The sequence below is a fragment of the Macaca mulatta genome, chromosome 2 (assembly GCF_049350105.2).
Source record: "Macaca mulatta isolate MMU2019108-1 chromosome 2, T2T-MMU8v2.0, whole genome shotgun sequence".
Classification (NCBI taxonomy): domain Eukaryota; kingdom Metazoa; phylum Chordata; class Mammalia; order Primates; family Cercopithecidae; genus Macaca; species Macaca mulatta.
In genome coordinates this window covers 94824958-94845520 of record NC_133407.1, presented here as the reverse complement: position 1 = coordinate 94845520, position 20563 = coordinate 94824958, and positions in this window count along the sequence as shown.

The window sequence follows — 20563 nt, the reverse complement described above, 5'->3', positions numbered from 1 at the left end:
GGCCAGGCCTTTGCACAGTTCTTTGAGGTCCGGTTCTTCCACGGAAGAAGCACTATCAGGTACAAGAAGAATGGGACCTGAAAGTTGAGTTTCAGCTCTAATGTGAGACTGCTAAAGAGACAGCTCTAGTTTGAATTTCACAAATTAAAATTCATCTTGAAAAATTGCAACTTTTCTCAGGTCGGTTAAAGGGAAGAGGGAAGTGTTGATGCCCTCGGTTGATCCGGCGTGGGTCTGCTGGTGGCTGCCAGTACTCCAGCCTGAGAACTGATAGGTATAGGTATTGATTGTTTTGGGAACATCATTTAGTAAACAGGCATTAGAATTCTATAATTCATCATTTAAGAGGCTGTGTTTTAACTCAGCATCACTCTTTTGCTCCTACAAGCATTCCCTTGGACTTTTGTGCCAGTTCCCTTAGGCTCGCACTTCTTTAAACCCAGAAGGACTTGTCAAACTAGTCTAGGTGATCAGACAAACCTCAGCAGCTGGATATCTGTACCTGCTGATCTGGCATGTTCTCCTTTAGGAAGGGGGGTGTGACTGGGCACGGTGGCTCACGCCTGTAATCCTAGCACTTTGGGAGGCCGAGGAGGGTGGATCACAAGGTCAGGAGTTCGAGACTAGCCTGGCAAATATGGTGAAACCCTATCTCTACTAAAAATACAAAAATTAGCTGGGCATGGTGGCACACGCCTGTAGTCCCAGTTACTCGGGAGGCTGAGGCAGGAGGCGGAGTTGAACCCAGAAGGCAGAGGTTGCAGTGAGCCAAGATCATGCCACTGCACTCCAGCCTGGGTGACAGAAGGAGACTCCGTCTCAAAAAAAAAAAAAAAAAAAAAAAAAAAAAAAAGAAGGGAAGTACTCTGGAATAAAGAGTTCCCAGTCAGATTTAGGGGGGAATATGGGAAGAAACCTGGTAGGAGAAAACCTGGGATTTGATTCCTGGGTGCTCCACACAGTCTCGATGGTGTTGGGAACTGTTCTTGCTCTGAATATGATCATGTCAGTTCCACAGCTCTTTCTGTTTCTCTTGTTGGCTCCCTTCTAAAATTTAAATTTGACATAAAGTTAAGGTGCCTTTGAAAGCACACCAAGTCACCCTAGTGACCCTAGTCTCCTGTGTCACAAAATGTCAGAGCCAGAAGCAAGGTTGGCTTTCCATGAAGCTAAGGAAACTTTAGCACTAGAGCTCTATCTTGCATGGGCACCTTCCCAGGTCCTGGGAGGGGCCCTAGCAATGTGTTTATATTGGTATATTGCTAAAAGATAAAGGTAAAATCATGACTTTCATAGAGATAAAATAAACGTGTATCAAAAATTTTATTTAACTCATTGATTAATAAAGGAACAAATAAGAGATTACAACTAGTTTGAAGGAAAATTTAAACTACATATACATCATATATCTAATGTGTGTGTGTATATACACACACATTTTATATGTACACACATTTTATATATATATACACACGCATATATATACACACATTTTATATATATACACACTTTTTTTGGGGGGGATGGAGTCTTACTCTGTCGCTAGAGTACAGTGGCACCATCTTGGCTCACTGCAACATCCGCCTCCCGGGTTCAAGCAATTCTCCCGCCTCAGCCTCCTGAGTAGCTGGGATTACAGGCATGCGCCACCATGCCCGAATAATTTTTGTGTTTTTAGCAGAGATGGGGTTTCACTATGTTCGCCAGGCTGGTCTTGGACTCCTGACCTCGTGATCTGCCAGCCTCAGCCTCCCAAAGTGCTGGGATTACAGTTGTGAGCCACTGCGCCCGGCCTACACACACACTCTCTCTCTATACACACACACACACACACACACACACTTTATATATATGTATACACACATTTTATATATATATACACACACATGCATTTTATATATGTAAATATGCAACTAGGATTGTGCAGATGCACTTACAAAAGTAGTAAGTGTCCACAGAGCAGTAATCGATAGTATTCCACAAGGTAACATGCATTTGCATTTCTGTGGACAGCAATCATTTATGAAAAGACCCAGGCCCATATAGAATCAGAAAACCGAGTAGGCTGTGCCAATAAGGCACTCATCACCTTTTTTTTTTCTGGTCCATTTCAACGTCATTCACATTTTTTCCTGGCAGTACGGTCACATGTTTTTAAAAATTTCAATAGTCACATATTCAGCCATAATAGATTTATTTGGTATAACTTTCCACTCCAACTGTAACTCTTTCCCACAGGGCCTTGGAGGGGCCATGAACAGTTTTGGGATCCAGCTAAGGGACAGTTAAGCTAGAAATATAGTTAGTGAAGATTTTATAAGATATATTTGTATGTTCACTGTCACCCTCATGGGTAAAGTTATCGCTAGCCATTCCAGTATAGAAATGGAATGGCTTCGAACCTCTTGCTGACTCACTTGTCATTCTTCACCCAAAAGAGCAGGACCAGAATTCTCATCATGATATGTGTACATCCCATAGCACCCGGCACCAGAGGCAGTAGGTTGTGGAGAAGTAACGAGGTTTAAAATATGGAGAGCCAGAAACTAGTCTGCTGAAAAATTTTCAAAACCTTAAAGATCATAGATTTTTAAAAACTTGACAGTAGCACTCTCCCCAAATTTGACAGCATTCTAAATATTTATCTGACATTACCAAATATGAATTATGAAGCTGACATATATTTTGAAACATATCAATAATAAAAAAGCAGAAAAGCTCACCCAGGCTAGAGGAAATGCTGAATTACCTTTCTGTTTTCTTTACAGAAAATATTACAAATCAATTATCAAATGAAGAGATGATTAAAGAATACACAGCCAAAAATGTAGCAAACAAGTATTATAGTGGGGTGCCAGGTAGTTCATTAATAAAAATATTGTTGCTTTTTGGATCTTGTAATGTTTGTGACATGGCAGCTTTTCAAAATCAATAATTAGTTGTGATTTAATTTCTCATTCTAAATAAGTATTCACTTTCATATCAACTTTCTCTATCTTTATCAATCTTTTGGTTAAGTGTTTACAGTCTGATAACAGACACTGTCTCCTATCTGACCAGCTGGTAGTCAATCAATATTAATTGAGTCAATAAAAGCATAAAATATTGCAATCTGGGAGGGTAAAGTAGACCAGAAAGAGGGTGGCCTAATCTTGGTTTTGGAGGATGGGTAGAATTTGAAGACATGGTAGGGCTAGTGACATTAACAAAGGTGTAGAAATAGGAAAGACTGTGGAGATAGCAGGGGATAACAAATAGTTAATATTGGCTAAAGTGAAAGGTTTGCATTGAATAAGGCAAGAGAAAACAGGAAAGGAAGTTTTAGGCCACATTGAGGTATAAGGATCTTGAATGTCAGTCGGACTAAGGGAATTTAACGTCCCATGTAGTCATGGGAGAATCAACTGGACATTGGTGGTTTTTGTTTACCCAGAACCATGCTTCCTTTTGGTACTAGTACCTTTATATTCTATGGGAGACATGCTTTTTCTACTCTTAATCCATGCAGTTTGGGTGGGTTGACATTACCCTCCTGATTCAAGGGTTGGGCCTATGACCCTGCTGTTTCTTTTCTTTTCTTTTCTTTTCTTTTTTTTTTTTTTTTTTTGAGATGGAGCCTCACTCTGTTGCCCAGTATGGAGTGCAGTGGTCTGATCTTGGCTCACTGCAGCCTCCGCTGCCTGGGTTCAGATGATTCTCCTGCCTCAGCCTCTTGAGTAGCTGGGATTACAGGCAGGTGCCACCACGCCCAGCTAATTTTTTGTACGTTTAGTAGAGACGGGGTTTCACTGTGTTAGCCAGGATGGTCTCGATCTCCTGACCTCATGATCCGTCTGCTTCACACTCCCAGAGTTCTGGGATTACAGGCGTGAGCCACCGCACCCAGCCAACCCTGCTCTTTGAAATGGAAGTAGCGTCAGTATTTCTGCTGGGCGACTGGGAAAGAGTACTCTTCCTTCTGCTAATGATTACACTTTCACTATAGGTCTACAGGTGGTGGCTGCTCTTTCCCCACACTCAGGAAGAACGTGTCTGAGAGTGAAGCCACCCAACAGCCCAAGGGTGTTGGGGAGAGATTCCTAATGACATTGCTTGAGTATCTAGATTCACCCATGCTTGAAGATTTTTGCTGTTTCATTTAAGTGTTTGCCAAATTTTCTTCATACATTTTCATTTGAACTGACATTTTTATTTATGACTGAAAACTTCTGGCTAATGTAGGCATTAAATGTTTGTGATCGGTGTTTTATGAAGATGAAGCTAGTAGTAGATGGGTTACAGAAAGCAAGGTGGTGGCATTGGAAATGGTAAGGGAAAAAAAGAGAAGAACAGAGAAAGAATTAAGAGGGCTTGGTAATTAGAATAGGAGGAGGGAGCAAAAACGACTGGTTTTTGAGATTGACTGAATGATAATAACATTGATAACATTTGTCAATATTAAAATTAAAATATTGGCTGGGTGCAGTGGCTCACGTCTGTAATCACAGGACTTTGGGAGGCTGAGGCAGGCAGATCACCAGGTCAGGAGTTTGAGACCAGCCTGACCAACATGGTGAAACCCTGTCTCTACTAAAAATACAAAAATTAGCTGGGTGTGGTGGTGCATGGCTGTAGTCCCAGCTACTCGGGAGGCCGAGGCAAGAGAATCGCTTCAACCCAGGAGGCAGAGGTTGTAGTGAGCCGAGATTGTGCCATTGCACTACAGCCTGAGTGGCAGAGTGAAACTCTGTCTCAAAAAAAATAAAATAAAATCAAATAAAAATATTAAAATTAAAAAAATAAAAATTTAATTAAAAATTTTTAAATTAAAAAAATTAAAAATTGATAACATTTGTCAATATTAAAATTAAAATATTAACATTTAAAAAATTAAAAGGGCACATAGTTGGCTGTATACCTTAGTTTTGTAACTTTCAGTGAAAATGGGCAACTGTGTTGTCATAACAAAAAGTAGGCAATGCAATCTCATCATGACATGATATAATAATGTCAGGGTACCATGTTCCCCCAACTCCCCCATGGGTAAATACATTTATTCATATGCTTTGAGTTTGAAGTGATAGGAAAAGCAAGGGGAAATATTTAGGAAGTTGCTAAAATGTAGAACTACACTTCAGGAGAAAACTCAGGATCCGAGACACAATAAACACATGTGCTGCCAAGATGGAACAATGTGGTGATGTGAGAGCGGTGAGTCTGTAACAGTAGAATGAGCAAGGAGCTGATGGACAGGAATATCAGGGAGAACAGGGCTAGGAATGAGTCAGGCCTTTTTTCCAGCCAGACATCCAGTCTCCACCTGCTGCTGTTCAGGAAGCAAAGTCTGTGAAAGAGTGTCATGCCACTTAGGTAGGCACAGCTGCTTAAAAGTGCCCTGTAAGGCTTGAATTGAGCAGTTGGAAGACCTGAGTCTGGGTGAGATTTCTGGGGGAGTGGTTGTAGAGAAGAAAGGGATGAAGAGTGAAGAAAACAGAGATGGGAGGATTGATTAGAAAATTCTCTTGGAATTCAAAGAAAGAGAATCCTTCAAAAAGGGGATCATCAACTTCGGAGAACTGCAGATAGACAAGATGAACCTCACTAGACAATGTAGATTCACTGGAACTTGAGGTTGAAAATGATTAAAGTGGAATGGATGATATAAAAGTGGAAGCAGTGGGTGGAGAACAGAAGTTTGGCAGAGAAGGGAAGGAGAGGAGCAGGGTAATGTACTAATGGAACAACTTCACCAAGGATTTTTGTTTCTAGGGCAGAGGAGGCTTTTTTGTTGTTGTTGTTGTTATTGTTTTGTTTTGTTTTTGAGATGGAGTCTCACTCTGTTGCCAGGCTGGAGGGCAGTGGCAGAATCTCAGCTCTTTGCAACCTCTGCTTCTCAGGTTCAAGCGATTCTCCTGCCTCAACCCTCTGAGTAGCTGGGGCTACGGGCGTGTGCCACCATGCCCAGCTAATTTTTGTATTTTTATTAGAAACGGGGTTTCACCATATTGGCCAGGATAGTCTCGATTTCTTGACCCCATGATCCGCCTGACTTGGCCTCCCAAAGTGCTGGGATTACAGGCATGAGCCACCGTGCCCAGCTGGGGAGGCTTTTTCTGAAGGGGAGACAGAGAGAAGAAGCAGTGAACCAGAAGATACTAACTAAGTGAAATTACTAGAAAGAGAGAGAGAATCAATGGAATAAGAAAGTAGATATGACCAACAGTAGTAGAGAGAACAGATAGAGAGGGGAGCAGTACATTCCCTGTCTGAGACTGGTGAAGAGGTTGAAAGAAAGGGTGTAAAGAGAGATGCTTGGAAGCCAAAGGGAGAGGAGATGAGGCATCTCTAATGTGTTTCCAGCATAGATAAGACAGTAACATGAGATGTCTGCTGCATTCAACAGTCTGTGGATCAAGTTGCAGTGGGGATGTCCAAATTGCTTTACTCCCCATGAGATCTCACAGATTGTGTTACTGTAAACTGATGTTTGAGCTAGGAAAAAAACTTAAAAGGACACACAGTCTCTGCTGTATACCTTAGGTTTTAACTTTCAATGAAAATGGGGCAATTGTTGGTGTTTTTATGACAAGAAGTAGATAATGCAATCTCATCATGACTTAATACATCCAACACAACTTGTCATCACTTATATAAAGTAAAAATACAGATTTAATTGAAGGTGACATAAATTTCATAACTGTGTGCTGTGAAGGATGTACACCTTTTTCTGGGAGAATCCCAGAGAAGTCAATTATCAAGTTTGGCAGCTGTGGTTTACTTTGGTGAGTAATAAATTCATCACCACAAGAAGAAAAACTTGCTATGATTTAATCAGAGGCAGAGCCAGGAAGTAGTCCAACCCTGGTTCTTACTATCAGGTCAAACTATTGAAAGGTGGAGGAACTGGTGAAACCTGCTGGAAAGGAGCGAGTCATTATGCCTTGTTTGATGAAGGTTGCTGCATTCTCTCTCTCTCTTTCTCTGACAAAACTGAATTATTCTTCAAGGCAATACCTTTTTCCCCAGAAATGTAGCTTGTGTTAGTGGTGTACTGTGATGGCTCCTGCCCAGTTCTTCCCTTTTTGATCCAGTCACTTGGTATGTAAACCTCTTTAACATTGTCCCTTCCTGGCACCTTCTGTGCTCTTGGGCACACCCCTCCTTGAGTCTATATAAGGAAATAAAAAGCACAGATGGTAGAAGGACTGGGCGGGCAGGTGAGTAAAGCAGGGCAGAACTCTCTTATTAAAACTTTCTTACTTAAAGACAGTTACTTCAAAGAAGTGTGAGGCTAAGGGAACTCGCCAAAAAGTCCAAGCTGGTACTTGTAGGAGGCAAAGAGTGTGGGAAAACAATTATTTCTTGCAAAATAAATTGCTGAAACCACCTCGGTATCATGAACTAGTGATGATGTAATTGAGTTAGATGATCTGACTATGACAGATGAGAGTACCCAGAGTCCAAGTGTTGTAATAAGTGCACAACTTGTGGGTCTCTGCTGGGATGGGTCAACACACTCAATGGGTATTTGGAAATGTGTGGGGTGTCTAGCATCTAGAAGAGTGCGTTTCATGTATTAGGTATTCGCCAAATTCGCCAAATATTTGTTAATGGATGAATAAATTTGCTTTTTTTTTATAACACTTCTGTGAGATAGGCAGAGAAAATATACTCAATCCTATTTTACAGAGATTCTGAACTTACCAAAGTCACATAAATGGTAAAACTAGAGCAGAACCTAAATGTTTTAAGTCCCCTACACCGCATATTCTGCTGTGTGTGTGTGTGTGTGTGTGTGTTTTCTTTCTTTCTTTTTTTTTTTTGAGACAGAGTTTTGCTCTTGTTGCCCAGGCTGGAGTGCAATGGTGTGATCTCGGAACACTGCAACCTCCGCCTCCCGGGTTCAAGCCATTCTCCTGCCTTAGCCTCCCTAGTAGCTGGGATTACAGGTGCCTGCCACAACGCCCAGCTAATTTTTTGTATTTTTAGTAGAGATGGGGCTTCACTATGTTGGCCGGGCTGGTCTGGAACTCCTGACCTCAGGCGACCCACCTGCCTCAGCCTCCCTAAGTGCTAAGATTACAGGCGTGAGCCACTGCACCTGGCTCTGCATTCTATTTAATAGTTCATAAGCAGTTCATCTTAGCCATCTTAGAGGATGGAAGAAGAAGGAAGTAGAGTGCTTGGAAAGGTTACAAATCATACCCTATGCACATTCTCATTCACAAAATTGTACCACAGATAGAAAAGAGGGAAGGTTTATAGCTACCATGGTTGATCTCTCCCATCTCCACATTGAATCCATGTGTAGCACAGCTGGAGGAGGCAGTTACTTCAAAGAAGCGTGATGGTTCATGGTGGGCTTTGGAGGGAGACAAACCTGGAGCCTACTCCTAATTCTTTTTTATTTTTCTGGAGATGGAGTTTTGCGCTCATTGCCCAGGCTGGAGTACAATGGCGTGATCCCGGCTCACTGCAACCTCTGCCTCCTAGGTTAAAGTGATTCTCAGCCTCCCAGGTTGCTGGGATTACAGGTGTATACCACCATGCCCAGCTAATTTTGTATTTTTAGTAGAGGCAGGTTTTCTCCATGTTGGTCAGGCTGGTCGTGAACTCCTGACCTCAGGTGATCAGCCCACCTCGGCCTCCCAAAGTATTGGGATTACAGGTGTGAGCCTCTGCACCTAGCCTCTTAATTCTATTACTTACTTGCTATGTGTCTTTAGATAAATTAGTTATCTTTTCTGAGACTCAATTCCCTTTCTTATAAAATGAGAATAATGCCGCTGACATTTTAAAGTTCTTTAAGGGGTTAAATCAGAGTCAGTGTCTAATGTTTGGTGTAGAATAAGTGTTGGATTAAGAGTGTAGGGTTGGAATGTTATGAGGACAGGACTGAATGCGCCTAAGAGAAGTTAAATTTTCCAGCATGGCTTCCCTTCACCTACAGATATGACAGGAAAGTTAATTTCTAGCATTTAGAACTGATAGGCCCTTGATACTTATCCAGTCTAGCTGCTTAGTTTATACTTTGAGGACACTCAAGACTAGAGAAGGTGGTGACTTGTCTGGGTTCACTTGGTGAGTGGTGTAGGAATTAGAGACCTAAATTCTCTAGGTCTCTAGACCTAGAGAAATAGAACCTAAATAGAATGACTCCTGTTTGTAACTCTTTCTGCTCATGGTTGACATCACAAGGCATGGTAATCTAAGATTTTCACTTACTCTTTTCCTCAGTCAGTGTATACAGCAGAAGCCAGAAGGCTCCCGTTGGGGGCAGATAGGATTACACAGATAGGGACAGAGCCTACGGGCTCCTGGTGTCCTCCTCAAAGCCCACTTACAGGTTGTGTGACTTGGGCCAGTCACTTCCTCTCACTGAGTCTTAGTTCCACCATATATCAAATAGGGATAATAATACTACCTACCTCTTAAGGTTATCATAAGGATTAAATAAAATAACTCACAAAAAATTGCCTGCAGCATAGCAAACACTCGATAATAGACTTATTTCTAAACTTTTCTTTTTTCTTTTTTTGAGACAGAGTCTCGCTCTGTCACCCAGGCTGGAGTGCAGTGGTGCAATCTCTTGGCTCACTGAAACCTCTGCCTCCCGGGTTCAAGCAATTCTCCTGCCTCAGCCTCCTGAGTAGGTGGGATTACAGGTGCCCATCGCCACATCTGGCTAATTTTTGTATTTTTAGAAGAGACAGGGTTTCGCCATGCTGGCCTGGCTGGTCTCAAACTCCTGACCTCAGGTGATCTGCCCACCTCGGCCTCTCAAAGTGCTGGGATTACAGGCATGAGCCACTGTACCTGGCCTTATCTCTAAACTTTTATTAAAAGCGACTTTAAAACTTTTTTAGGGGAAGATATAGTTTTGTTTGTGTAATATAGTATAATATATAATGTTCTATTAACCTTTGGAAAATATAAAATACATAGCTCTAATGAAATATGTTGATTACCATTAAATATTGGTACCTATGACAGAAATAAAACATCACGAATAGACTGGTTAATTAAGCTTTCTGCCAGACATGTGGTGCTGCAAAAGGAAAAATAATGGAACTGTACTAGTACAGTTTGTACTAGTATTTCTAATGGAAATACTAGTACTAAAAAGTGAGTTACAATACAAAATATATTAGAATAAATTTCTGCATAGTCTGTAAGGAGTAAATATATCAATTAAAATGGGCACAAAGCAGGCAGCAACATAACTTTGAATGCCTTTCTATAAAGATAGTGACAGCACATGTAGCCAAACAAATAGTTCAGTAAAAGCTAGCATTAAGTATGCGAGCAAATTACTACATTTGAAGCAATGCCAATATCATAGTCATGCAGGCAGTTATATCAAATATTTTGCAGAATGTTAGGATACAGAAAGCAACAAGGAAATAGACTGAATTCCAACAGAAACCAGCACTATAATTCATACCATATTCCCATAATAATGAACAGACACATGTAAAAAGGCACCATAGAGGTTTCACTCTTTATTCTCAGAACCGAGGAAGACTTTTTCTTTAACACCAGCCAAACATCAAGCCCATACCCTTTGTACTGCTGAATCTTCATCACTGGCTGTCACTGCCCTAGAAATGGAGCCGACATTCCTTAAAAACCAGAAACCCACATTTTTTAACAGACTGATATCACCACTCTCTTTTCTTCTACAATAGAGTGCTTACTATCAACTCACTGCTTTTCTTACTGTTTTCTCCAAGTCTTTGTACTTTTCTTGGTTGTTTCAAGATCTGAATATTACTTGGCAGCCCTATTATGGTCCTTTCTCCCAAAGTCTTAAAATACTAAACTGATTTTAATGTTAGAGAAATGCTTGTATTGCCTTTGAACCATGACTTATGCAAAAGAGAGATAACTATAAAGAGAAATAGAAATTATTACAGGACTAATATAAACTCTACATAGATCAGCTTTGTGCCCTATGACACAATTAATTGTAAGATAACTCTTCAAGAGTGTTTTATGTTGCAGCAGCCTGCCATTAGGAGGGTATCACAAGTACTATTGCCTGTCATTCACTATACTCCTTGCCTCGTGGTACTGAACTTTTTTATTGGTAGTATTTAATTTGACACGGGATAATTTTGGGGTACCTCTTTCAGTGGGAAAAATACAAAGTTATATTAACTTATATGAGAGTTTCAATCATGTGTGTATATATACACTTTAAACCCCAGGGAGATATTTTTTTTTTTAATGGTAGCCTATTAACCTGAGCATGATAATAGCTAATTTCAGTGCTTTTAAAAAAACCTGGTTCATGGAACACTTGCATGAGAATTTCTTGGGGTGTTTGTTAAAAATCCAGATTCATAGTCTCCATCCCCTGTTCCCCTCCAAAATATACTGAATTCGAATCTCATTTTTAACAAAGTCCCCATTGATCCTAGGCCCACTAAAGTTTGACAACCAGGGCATTTCAGCTTGGAGTTGTTCTTCCCTCTGCCATGTCTCACTGAGCATGTAAAAGCTGCCTGAAGGGAACGGTCCTCTTTGGTATTTGCCCAGATGGCCTATCCAGTTTTGGCTCTGCTGGAATCCCCAGGTTCTTTAAGCTCTTGGGTTTGAACTTTGACTTGTGATGTTTGTCATGGAACCTTCTCCTTGTTTGATCACCTTCCTGAACAGTCTTCTCTAGACAGTTACCGTTTTCCTGACCTGTTTTCTCATCCCCCAAACCGCATACACTCCACTGGCTGCTTTGCCCCGTTTACTCCCTTCATTCGGATACACCTCACCTGTGGCTGAGGAGAGAGAACTCCCTGTTAGTGGGGTCCTGCTTAGGCAGCCTCTCTCCTCAGCTCAGACAAGCCATGGAAAGGGGTACTTAAAAAGATGTCATGTAGCCTCCTCACTCAGAGCGTAGAGCTGTAGGCATCCCAAAGAGGAACCTGTGACCAAAAAACATAAATTAGACTTCAGTGGGATGGAGAGTAGATGCTCGTTTGTGACCAAATAACTTTCTACAATATAGAAATGAAGAAGTTTCAAGCTCCTCTCCACCTCAAATTCAGGGCACGTTTTTCATGATGAAAGTTTACACGAAAATCTGAGTTTTTGTGGTATGTTCTTCAGTTCTGGCCCATTTTTAAACAAATTAACTACGCTAATCAGATCATTTAGGAAGGAGCTAGGCAAATGCGCCCAACATTTAGGGAGCAGAGTGCCACTTGGGCATGAAAGGATCTAGGAGGATTCTGATTGGCAATGTGGAAGATGCCATGAAGTCACCTGAGTGTTTTGGCTACTGAAACAATAATCTCCCATCGTAGGTACTTATAACCGTTGCTAGGTAGGGTTTTCTTAAATGCTGATGGATGGATCTTGGTATACAGCAGCGGGTTTGCCTCTCAACAGTAACTGAGTATGACAGTGGTCTTCCGGGTTAATGACTGTTAACACAGCAATGAGTGCAAGTGGACCCATTCAAATGTGGAAAGAAAAATATTAAAAATTATAACTGCTAAAATGTCATATGATGAATAAGATGAATGTTCACTTTTGCTTTTTCTAGTTTTCATATAGCCTCTAAAAAATAAACAGACGTTTATTGAGAGTATGTGATCAACAGTTTTTTTTTTTTTTTTTTTTTTTTTTTTGAGACAGAGTCTCGCTCTGTCGCCCAGGCTGGAGTGCAGTGGCGCGATCTCGGCTCACTGCAAGCTCCACCACCTCCTGGGTTCACGCCATTCTCCTGCCTCAGCCTCCCGAGAAGTTGGGACTACAGGCACCCGCCACCACGCCTGGCTAATTTTTTTTTGTATTTTTGGTAGAGACGGGGTTTCACCATGTTTGCCAGGATGGTCTCAATCTCCTGACCTCATGATCCACCTGCCTCTGCCTCCCAAAGTGCTGGGATTACAGGTGTAAGCCACTGTGCCCGGCCAACAGTTTTTTACTAAGATACACATTCAAAAAAATATTGGAGACCACTGGTCCATAAGGCAATCAGTTGGCATACAAAGCAGAATAGATTAGATTCTAGTTTGCTGAGCAATTTCTCAATTGTGTGCTATTTACTTGTCATTTAGCCGTTGAGTTCTTGGCTAAGAGTACAAGCCTATAGGTAAGGAAGGATCCACTGCTGGTAATTCAGGAACTCCAAGCAAAACCACGGAGTCACAGCCATGGTTGGCTGCTTTCTCCCCTCCCCTTCCCTTAGGTGGAGGGATGCAGTGAAAATACAGTGGCTTAGGAGGCAGACACACTTCAGTATGACTCCAAACTCTGCCTCTTATTAACTTTATGATTTTGAGAAAATAACAACCTATAACTGAGCAGAGCCTCAGCTCCCTCATATGCATGATGTGTTTTTGTAAGAACAAAATGAAATAACATAAGTAAAGCCCCTAGGATAGTGCTTGGTGCATAGAAGGCACTGAACAAAGGTGGCTGTCTCTGCTTCCCTCATTTCTCACTTGTACATCCCCTCACACATACTGAGAGCATCCCTGAGTCTGTAAGATATGGCCAAGTGAAATATTTGAGAATGACATGGCTTGGGAACTACATGGCCATAAGCCTTGCCAAATTAAAAGCAAAAACATTGCAATTAATCATGAAAGGGAACCATGCCAGATGGTGCTGTCTAAATGGAAGCTCTTTGTCTACACAGAGGGCCTTATACGCCCAGTCTCCACCCAAGGGAGAGGACAGTACAGTATGTAGTCTCAATCTCTGGTGCAGGCCTTGGGTGGCCTCTGGGTGGGTACTCCAGAGGAAAGAATCCCCTCACACCCCCCTAGTGCCTTTCCCTGTTGGAGTACTGCCACGTGCCTAGACATTCTGGCATTTGCAAATAAAGCCCCAGCTGGGCAGGCAAGGCAGGGGTGACAGAGCTTTGTGAAGACTATGCTATGACTGGGTGACTTGTGAAGTTTCCTTTCTGATTTGCTTTTGCCAGGATAGAAGTATTTTCCTATGCAGCTGATTTTAACCCAGGATGAAGTAGGATAAGGGAGTGACAGGTTGGCAGGATCATTTTGTGTTCAATGTATTTGATGAGGTTTTTAAAAAGTCACTGGATTTCCCCTTCTCCCTAAAGCATACTTTGTAGATTTCCCTTTTCTCCCCTAAAGCATACTTTGCTGCTTCTGCTCTGTCCCCCATGCCTTGCCTGCCCCACTGGGGCTCTATTGCAAATGTTGCAGGCAGGTGGCGGAGCTCCAACAGAGAAAGTTCACTGCAACCTCCGCCTCTAGGGTTCAAGCGATTCTCCTGCTCCAGCCTCCCGAGTAGCTGGGACTACAGGTGTGAGCCACCACGCCTGGCTGATTTTTTTGTATTTTTTGTAGAAATAGGGTTTCACCATGTTGCCCAGGCTGGTCTTGAACTCCTGAGCTCAAGCAATCCTCCTGCCTTGGCTTCCCAAAGTATTGGGATTACAGGTGTGAGCCACCGTACCCGGTCAGTGGTCACTTTTCAACATGAAATTTGGAAGGGTCAAATATCCAAACCAAAGTATAGAGCAAAAAAAGATTTTATTTACATAATCTTATTGGATCCCCACAATGACTCTATGGCATATATACTATTAAGCCATTTTATAGATAGGAAAATTGAGGCTCAGAGACTTTAAGTAATGAATGGCCTAACATCATTCAGCTAATAAGTAGAGGGATATCGGGATTTGAGCCCAGCTCTGTCTCACTGTAGAGAGCCTGTCCTGTTAATGATTATGCACTTTTACTCATCACTATGTACATTTTACTGTTGAGAAACAAGTCACAAAGAGGTTGGCATTTGCCTGATGACATAGCAAGGAGGGGTTGCAGATAGAAGCTAATATTACTGATTATTTTCTAGGGTCCTTTACCAAGATATAAAGAGTGAGGAGAAGGTGGGTAACAGACATTTACCTTCCCTTTTCTCAGACTGTTTACTTTCTTTTTTTTTCTTTTTCTTTCTTTCTTTTTTTTTTTTTTGAGACGGAGTCTTGCTTTGTCGCCAGGTTAGAGTGCAGTGGCGTGATCTTGGCTCACTACAATCTCCACCTTCCGGGTTCAAGCGATTCCCCTGCCTCAGCAGAGCAGCTGGGACTACAGGTGTGCACCACCATGCCCGGCTAATTTTTTGTATTTTAGTAGAGATGGGGTTTCACCATGTTGGCCAGGATGGTCTCTATCTCCTGACCTCGTGATCTGTCCTCCTCAGCCTGCCAAAATGGTCGGAATTACAGGCGTGAGCCACCGCGCCTGGCCTACTTTCAGAAAAAAGAGTCACACTGAGTCTTTTAGATGTGCCTGATTGGGTTGATGTAAGGCTGGTGGTTTCCTATCTTTCTTTTTCTGTCTCCAAGTTTCAGTTTTTGTGTTTGGGTCACAAACCGAAATCAAGAGTGACTCCTTTCTCTGAGTTGCTTCTAACTTGTGAGCAAAGAGATAGAAACTTTAGGGTACAAAGAAATCAAAGTGTTGATTGCCACTTTTGCATCCATTTAAACCAATGCTAAACAGCAGTATGATACTTTGCTCTTTCTAGCCCTCTGCTTATGGGACCTTTTCCTCTTCCTCATCCTTCTGAACGTCTGAGAAGTTGCACTTCTCAATTTTTGGGTTTGGGGTTGGGAGGGGATTTTACTTACAAGACTGGGCAGCAACTAAAATACTGCTTCTGAGAAGGGAGTTTGTTCCCCTTCCTCACCTCCCTTTGGGAAGATGGGATTGGTGATGTTGAGATTCAATACTAAGTCCACTCCCTTAATGCACAGGTCTCACAGTTATTATTTGTTTATTTATTTTGAGACAGAGTCTCACTCTGCCGTCCAGGTTGGAGTGCAGCGGTGCGATCTTGGCTCACTGCAACCTCTGCCTCCCCGGTTCAGGCAATTCTCCTGCCTCAGCCTCCTGAGTAGTTGGGATTACAGGCATGCGCCACCACACCTGGGTAATTTTTGCATTTTTAGTAAAGATGGGGTTTCACCATGATGGCCAGGCTGGTCTTGAACTCCTGACCTTGGGTGATCCGCCCACCTCAGCCTCCCAAAGTGCTGGGATATAGGCGTGAGCCACCACGCCTGACCTCAGTTTTTAAATGAACAACATGAAAGCCTTAACTGTGGACACAGGCAACTCCTCTCTACCCCTAGTCCCCCCCAACCAATGGACACTTTGAGTGACAGCCATATTGGGGGTGGCTGTCCACCCCAAATCCGATGATCCATGTATGGATTTCTGACTAATTTTCTGCTTTTTGACCTTCACAGCATCTCTTGCCTTCTGTGGCCCCCCATTGTAAGCTTCTTGACTGTTATACAGGGCAAGGTGGTTTGCTTTTACTTGAGATCCCTTCCTACAGACAATGTGGTAGCTCTTTCCTGAGAAATCAGCTAGACAAGCTGCTTTTTGTTTTATAAAAATGTGTTACATCTACTGTTGTCTCTTCTCCTATTCTCTTTGTCCTTATGGATTTAAACGTTTTTCCTCACTTAGTGACATTTTAGAAAAGAAATAGATGTATATGTTAAACTATTAGTTGAACCAGAAATCAGCCTTTTCAGTTGGTGGTTCAATTTTTTTTAATTATGTCTCTTCGAGACAATGCATGATGGAATTTTAAAAAATCATTTTGTAAGGAAGACAGAACTTTACCACTATCCTCTTAAAGTTCCTAGGTGGGCCTAAGAATTGACATAAAATAGATTAACAGGAGAAAAGCATACAATTTAATATGTTTTGCATGACACTGGAGCCCTCGTAAGGAAATGAAGATGCAAAGAAGTGGGAAAACCCAAATGCCTTTATGTCAGGTTGAACAAAGATAGCCAGTTATGCGGGTAACTAAATTATGTGGGAAGGTTAAAGGAAGATAAGAATTGTTTTAACAAGGTCTGCTTGTACAGAATTCTCTTGGCTATGACTCCACCATTAAACAAGGAGATACAAGGAGAGCATCTTTCACAAGGGAGTTTTTCTTTCTCTCTTTTTTTTTTTTTGAGACAAAGTCTGGCTCTGCTGCCCAGACTGGAGTGTGGTGGTGCGATCTCTGCTCACTGCAACCTTTGCTTCCCAAGTAACTGGGATAACAGGCGCCTGCCACCACACCTGGCTCATTTTTGTATTTTTGGTATAGATGGGGTTTCACCATGTTGGCCAGACTGGTCTCGAACTCCTGACCTCAGGCGATCCACCTGTCTCAGCCTCCCAGAGTGCTGGGATTACAGGCGTAAGCCACCACACCCGGCCTGCACAAGGGACTTTTCAGGAAGAAAAGGAGGGACATTAGAATACTCTTCTGAATCTGCTGTGTTTTAAGTGCCTTTAGCTCAGAATAATTCTTATGCCAAAGCGGCACATTTTGGGGAAGCTAATCTGCCATCCACCCATCCCTCCCTCCATCCATTTATTTATTTATTTACTTATTTTTGAGACAGGGTCTTGCTCTGTTGCCCAGGCTGGAGTGCACTGGCACAGTCACAGCTTACTGCAGCCTCAAACACCTGGGCACAAGTGATACTCCCACCTTGGCCTCTCAAAACACTGGGATTACAGTTAGGAGCCATGTACCTGGCCCCAAGATCTGGCTCTTTTGTTTTAGTTTTCTGAATATTTCTATTCCGTAGCTGCAGATTTGATTGGATTATCTATATGCCCTTCGTGAAATTTCAACTTCCCAAATTCCCTATTTTGTTAGAAAATTTTGTCAATATTTTCCACTTGACAAATTTCACCTATGAGACATTTTACAAACAATACAAACAAAACCAATAAAATTATAATATGTATCTAGATTATATTATTATTAATCTAGATTATATCTAGATTGTAATATTATAATATGCATCTTTATTGCTTTACAGGTGTTTTTATGTATATCATTTAATTTTCTTCTGCCAACAACCTGTGAAGGAGGCAGTGAAGATATTCTCCAAACTGACAGAGGAATAGTTGGAACCTGGGAGGGGTTTTATGACTCCCCTAAAACCCATATCTCCTGGAGCCACAGCCAGGCTCAAGTTGTTACAGGAGGCAGAAATAAATTATTTAGGTAGACAGTTAGGGTAAAGCGAGTCCCCAGCAGAAAACTTTCCTTTTAACAAAAAGCAGCTCAAAGGTAGCTCCCTTTCTAACCTCATGCAGTTCAAAGAAGTCACTTCTCTTCTAACAACCAGCAGCCTGAAAGAGCAAACAGCAAAACACAGATAAGACAGCTCAGACACAGGAGGAGCTGGGGAAAGTCTCCTGGGTAATCACCAAACTTCACACCTATACAGTGCGTCCCAGTAAAACAGTGGCCGTAATAAGCACATTCCTTTCCCTTTAGGTGCACTAAGATAGGGAAGTTAAAAGCAGACTTGAGGGGTATGCCTGCAGCTGCAGGAAGATGTATGGGAACAGACACAGAAACTCTCCCTCCCAGATAGATAGGCAAGACAGAGAAACACAGACTAAAAGTCAGCCCATGTGGCCCAGAAATGGGATGAGAGCTGATAAAGAAAAACTCTGCTCTACACAGATAGCACATCTGGTCCCAACTGAACTGTCGGGCCCTGGGAGGATAAGACATCCCCTCCTCATGAGCCCCCTCCACACTAGCCCATTTATAAAAACCCTGACATTTGTACTACAATGTGGCAACCGGCTCAGGACTCCTCTCTGTAACAGAGAGCTGTTCTTTCCTTTTGCCTATGAAACTCCTGCTCCAAACTCACTCTGTTTGTGTGTGTGTCTGTGACCTCAATCTCCTTGGCTGTGAGACCAAGAACCTTGGTATTTACCCTAGACAACGAGGGCACTTCATTTTGGGGGCCCGTCTGGGATTTAAAGGTGAATTCATCAGAAGAGTGGGTAAAGTAGTGGACTCTGTAAGGGAGCGGATTCTGTCCTTTCACGTTCGAGGCTTCTCATCCTCAGTTTTTTATTCTCTCAAAGAACGATTGAAAACACTGGTCATCTGATGGCCGATTAAGGAGCCACAAGAGCCTGCCGCTGGTCTTAAAGACTCATGTGAGGCTTGCTGGGGAGGACCTAGTCAATCCCCCAGTGCCCTCAGGTTGCCAGGAATATTGGCTCTGTCCAAACTATTTTTTTTTTTCCTTTTTTCCACAGAGACACTGGCTGTGGTGCTGGAATAGGTCTTGGAGCAACTGAGAATTTCTGGCCAGGGCCACACCCTGGTGTTATTCAAAAGGTTCCTGGACTGATCCCAGGCTCCGTCCGCCCAACTGGGTGTCAGCTACAGGATCCCCAAGCTTTCCTATTGCAAATCTTATTTTTCTCCTTGCCTTTCCGGGGGTCACCATACCTCCCATCCTATCTCTGTATGCAATGCTGTGGGAGTTTTTATAGCCCAGGGAAATAAGTCAATTAGGCAGGCTTAGCAACCACCTTAGCAACCAGGAATGCAGGTCAAGGGATTGCTGTTTTTGTGACTCTTTACAGACAGGGGGATTTCATGATCCAGATCTCAAAGACTCTTTAACTCCTAGTGATAGCACTTCCTGGGTTTGGCTGGGAGGTCGCTTCCCCCAGTAAACGCCCCTCTGTCCACCTAGGCTGTTTCTTTTCCCATATGAGGAGCCAGCACTGCCCAGTGGACTGGATAGGCCCTGCAGGAGGTGAATTAACTTTCTCCCGCTAGGAGGTATGCTGTGGGGACAGCTTGCCACAGGTCAAACTTCTCTCTGTCCTTTGTTTAAAGAGCATATGGAGGCAAAGTTACTGCCTGGTATTCCACTAGCATCACCTAGTAGAATGGGAATCCTCTCCAGGGCGAAACTTGCCTGCCCTTTGCCAAAAGCCTCTAGCTTTCCAGTTCTTCTCCCTTTTATGCCCCTGTAATAGAGACCAAACCTGATGCCGCCTCTGTGAGCGAAAGAACTCTGCTTTCAGCAGTGAGGAGGAACATATCCTCCAAACCCGAATTTTAGTCTCAGTACTCTCTCTATTAGCAGGAAGACCACCATATGACCCTTATGTTCTCTTAAGACACCTATTTTACCTACAACTAGAATGGCATCTAAATAGAAAGGGGATTCATTTTTATTTTTATTTTTTTGAGATGAACCTCGCTCTTGTCCCCCATTCTGGAGTGCAATGGTGCAATCTCAGCTCACTGCAACCTCCGCCTCCTGGGTTCAAGCAATTCTCCTGCCATAGCCTCCCGAGTCCCTGGGATTACAGGTGCATACCACGACGCCCAGCTAATTTTTTGTGTTTTAAGTAGAGACGGGGTTTCACCATGTTGGCCAGGCTGGTCTCGAACTCCTGGCCTCAGGTGATCCGCCCGCCTCGGCCTCCCCAAGGAGCCTTGATTTTAATCTTATCCAACAATTAGATCTTTTCTGTAGATGGGAGGGCAAATGGCCCAAGGTCCCCTATGTATAGGCTTTCTTTGCCCTGCGGGACAATCCAGACCTTTGCGAGTGTTGCCGGATCGACTCAGCCCTCTTGGTAATCATATCAGGCAGGTGTCTGTAGAGAGTAGTTCCCCTAAGTTAGAAAAGCAAGTTTTGGAGGAGCCACTGGAGGCAGCTTCTAAGTGTCCCAGTCCTTCTAGTTTTCCTTATCTGGCCCCCCTCCAACTGCTCCTCCAGCTCCACCATCTGCGAAGC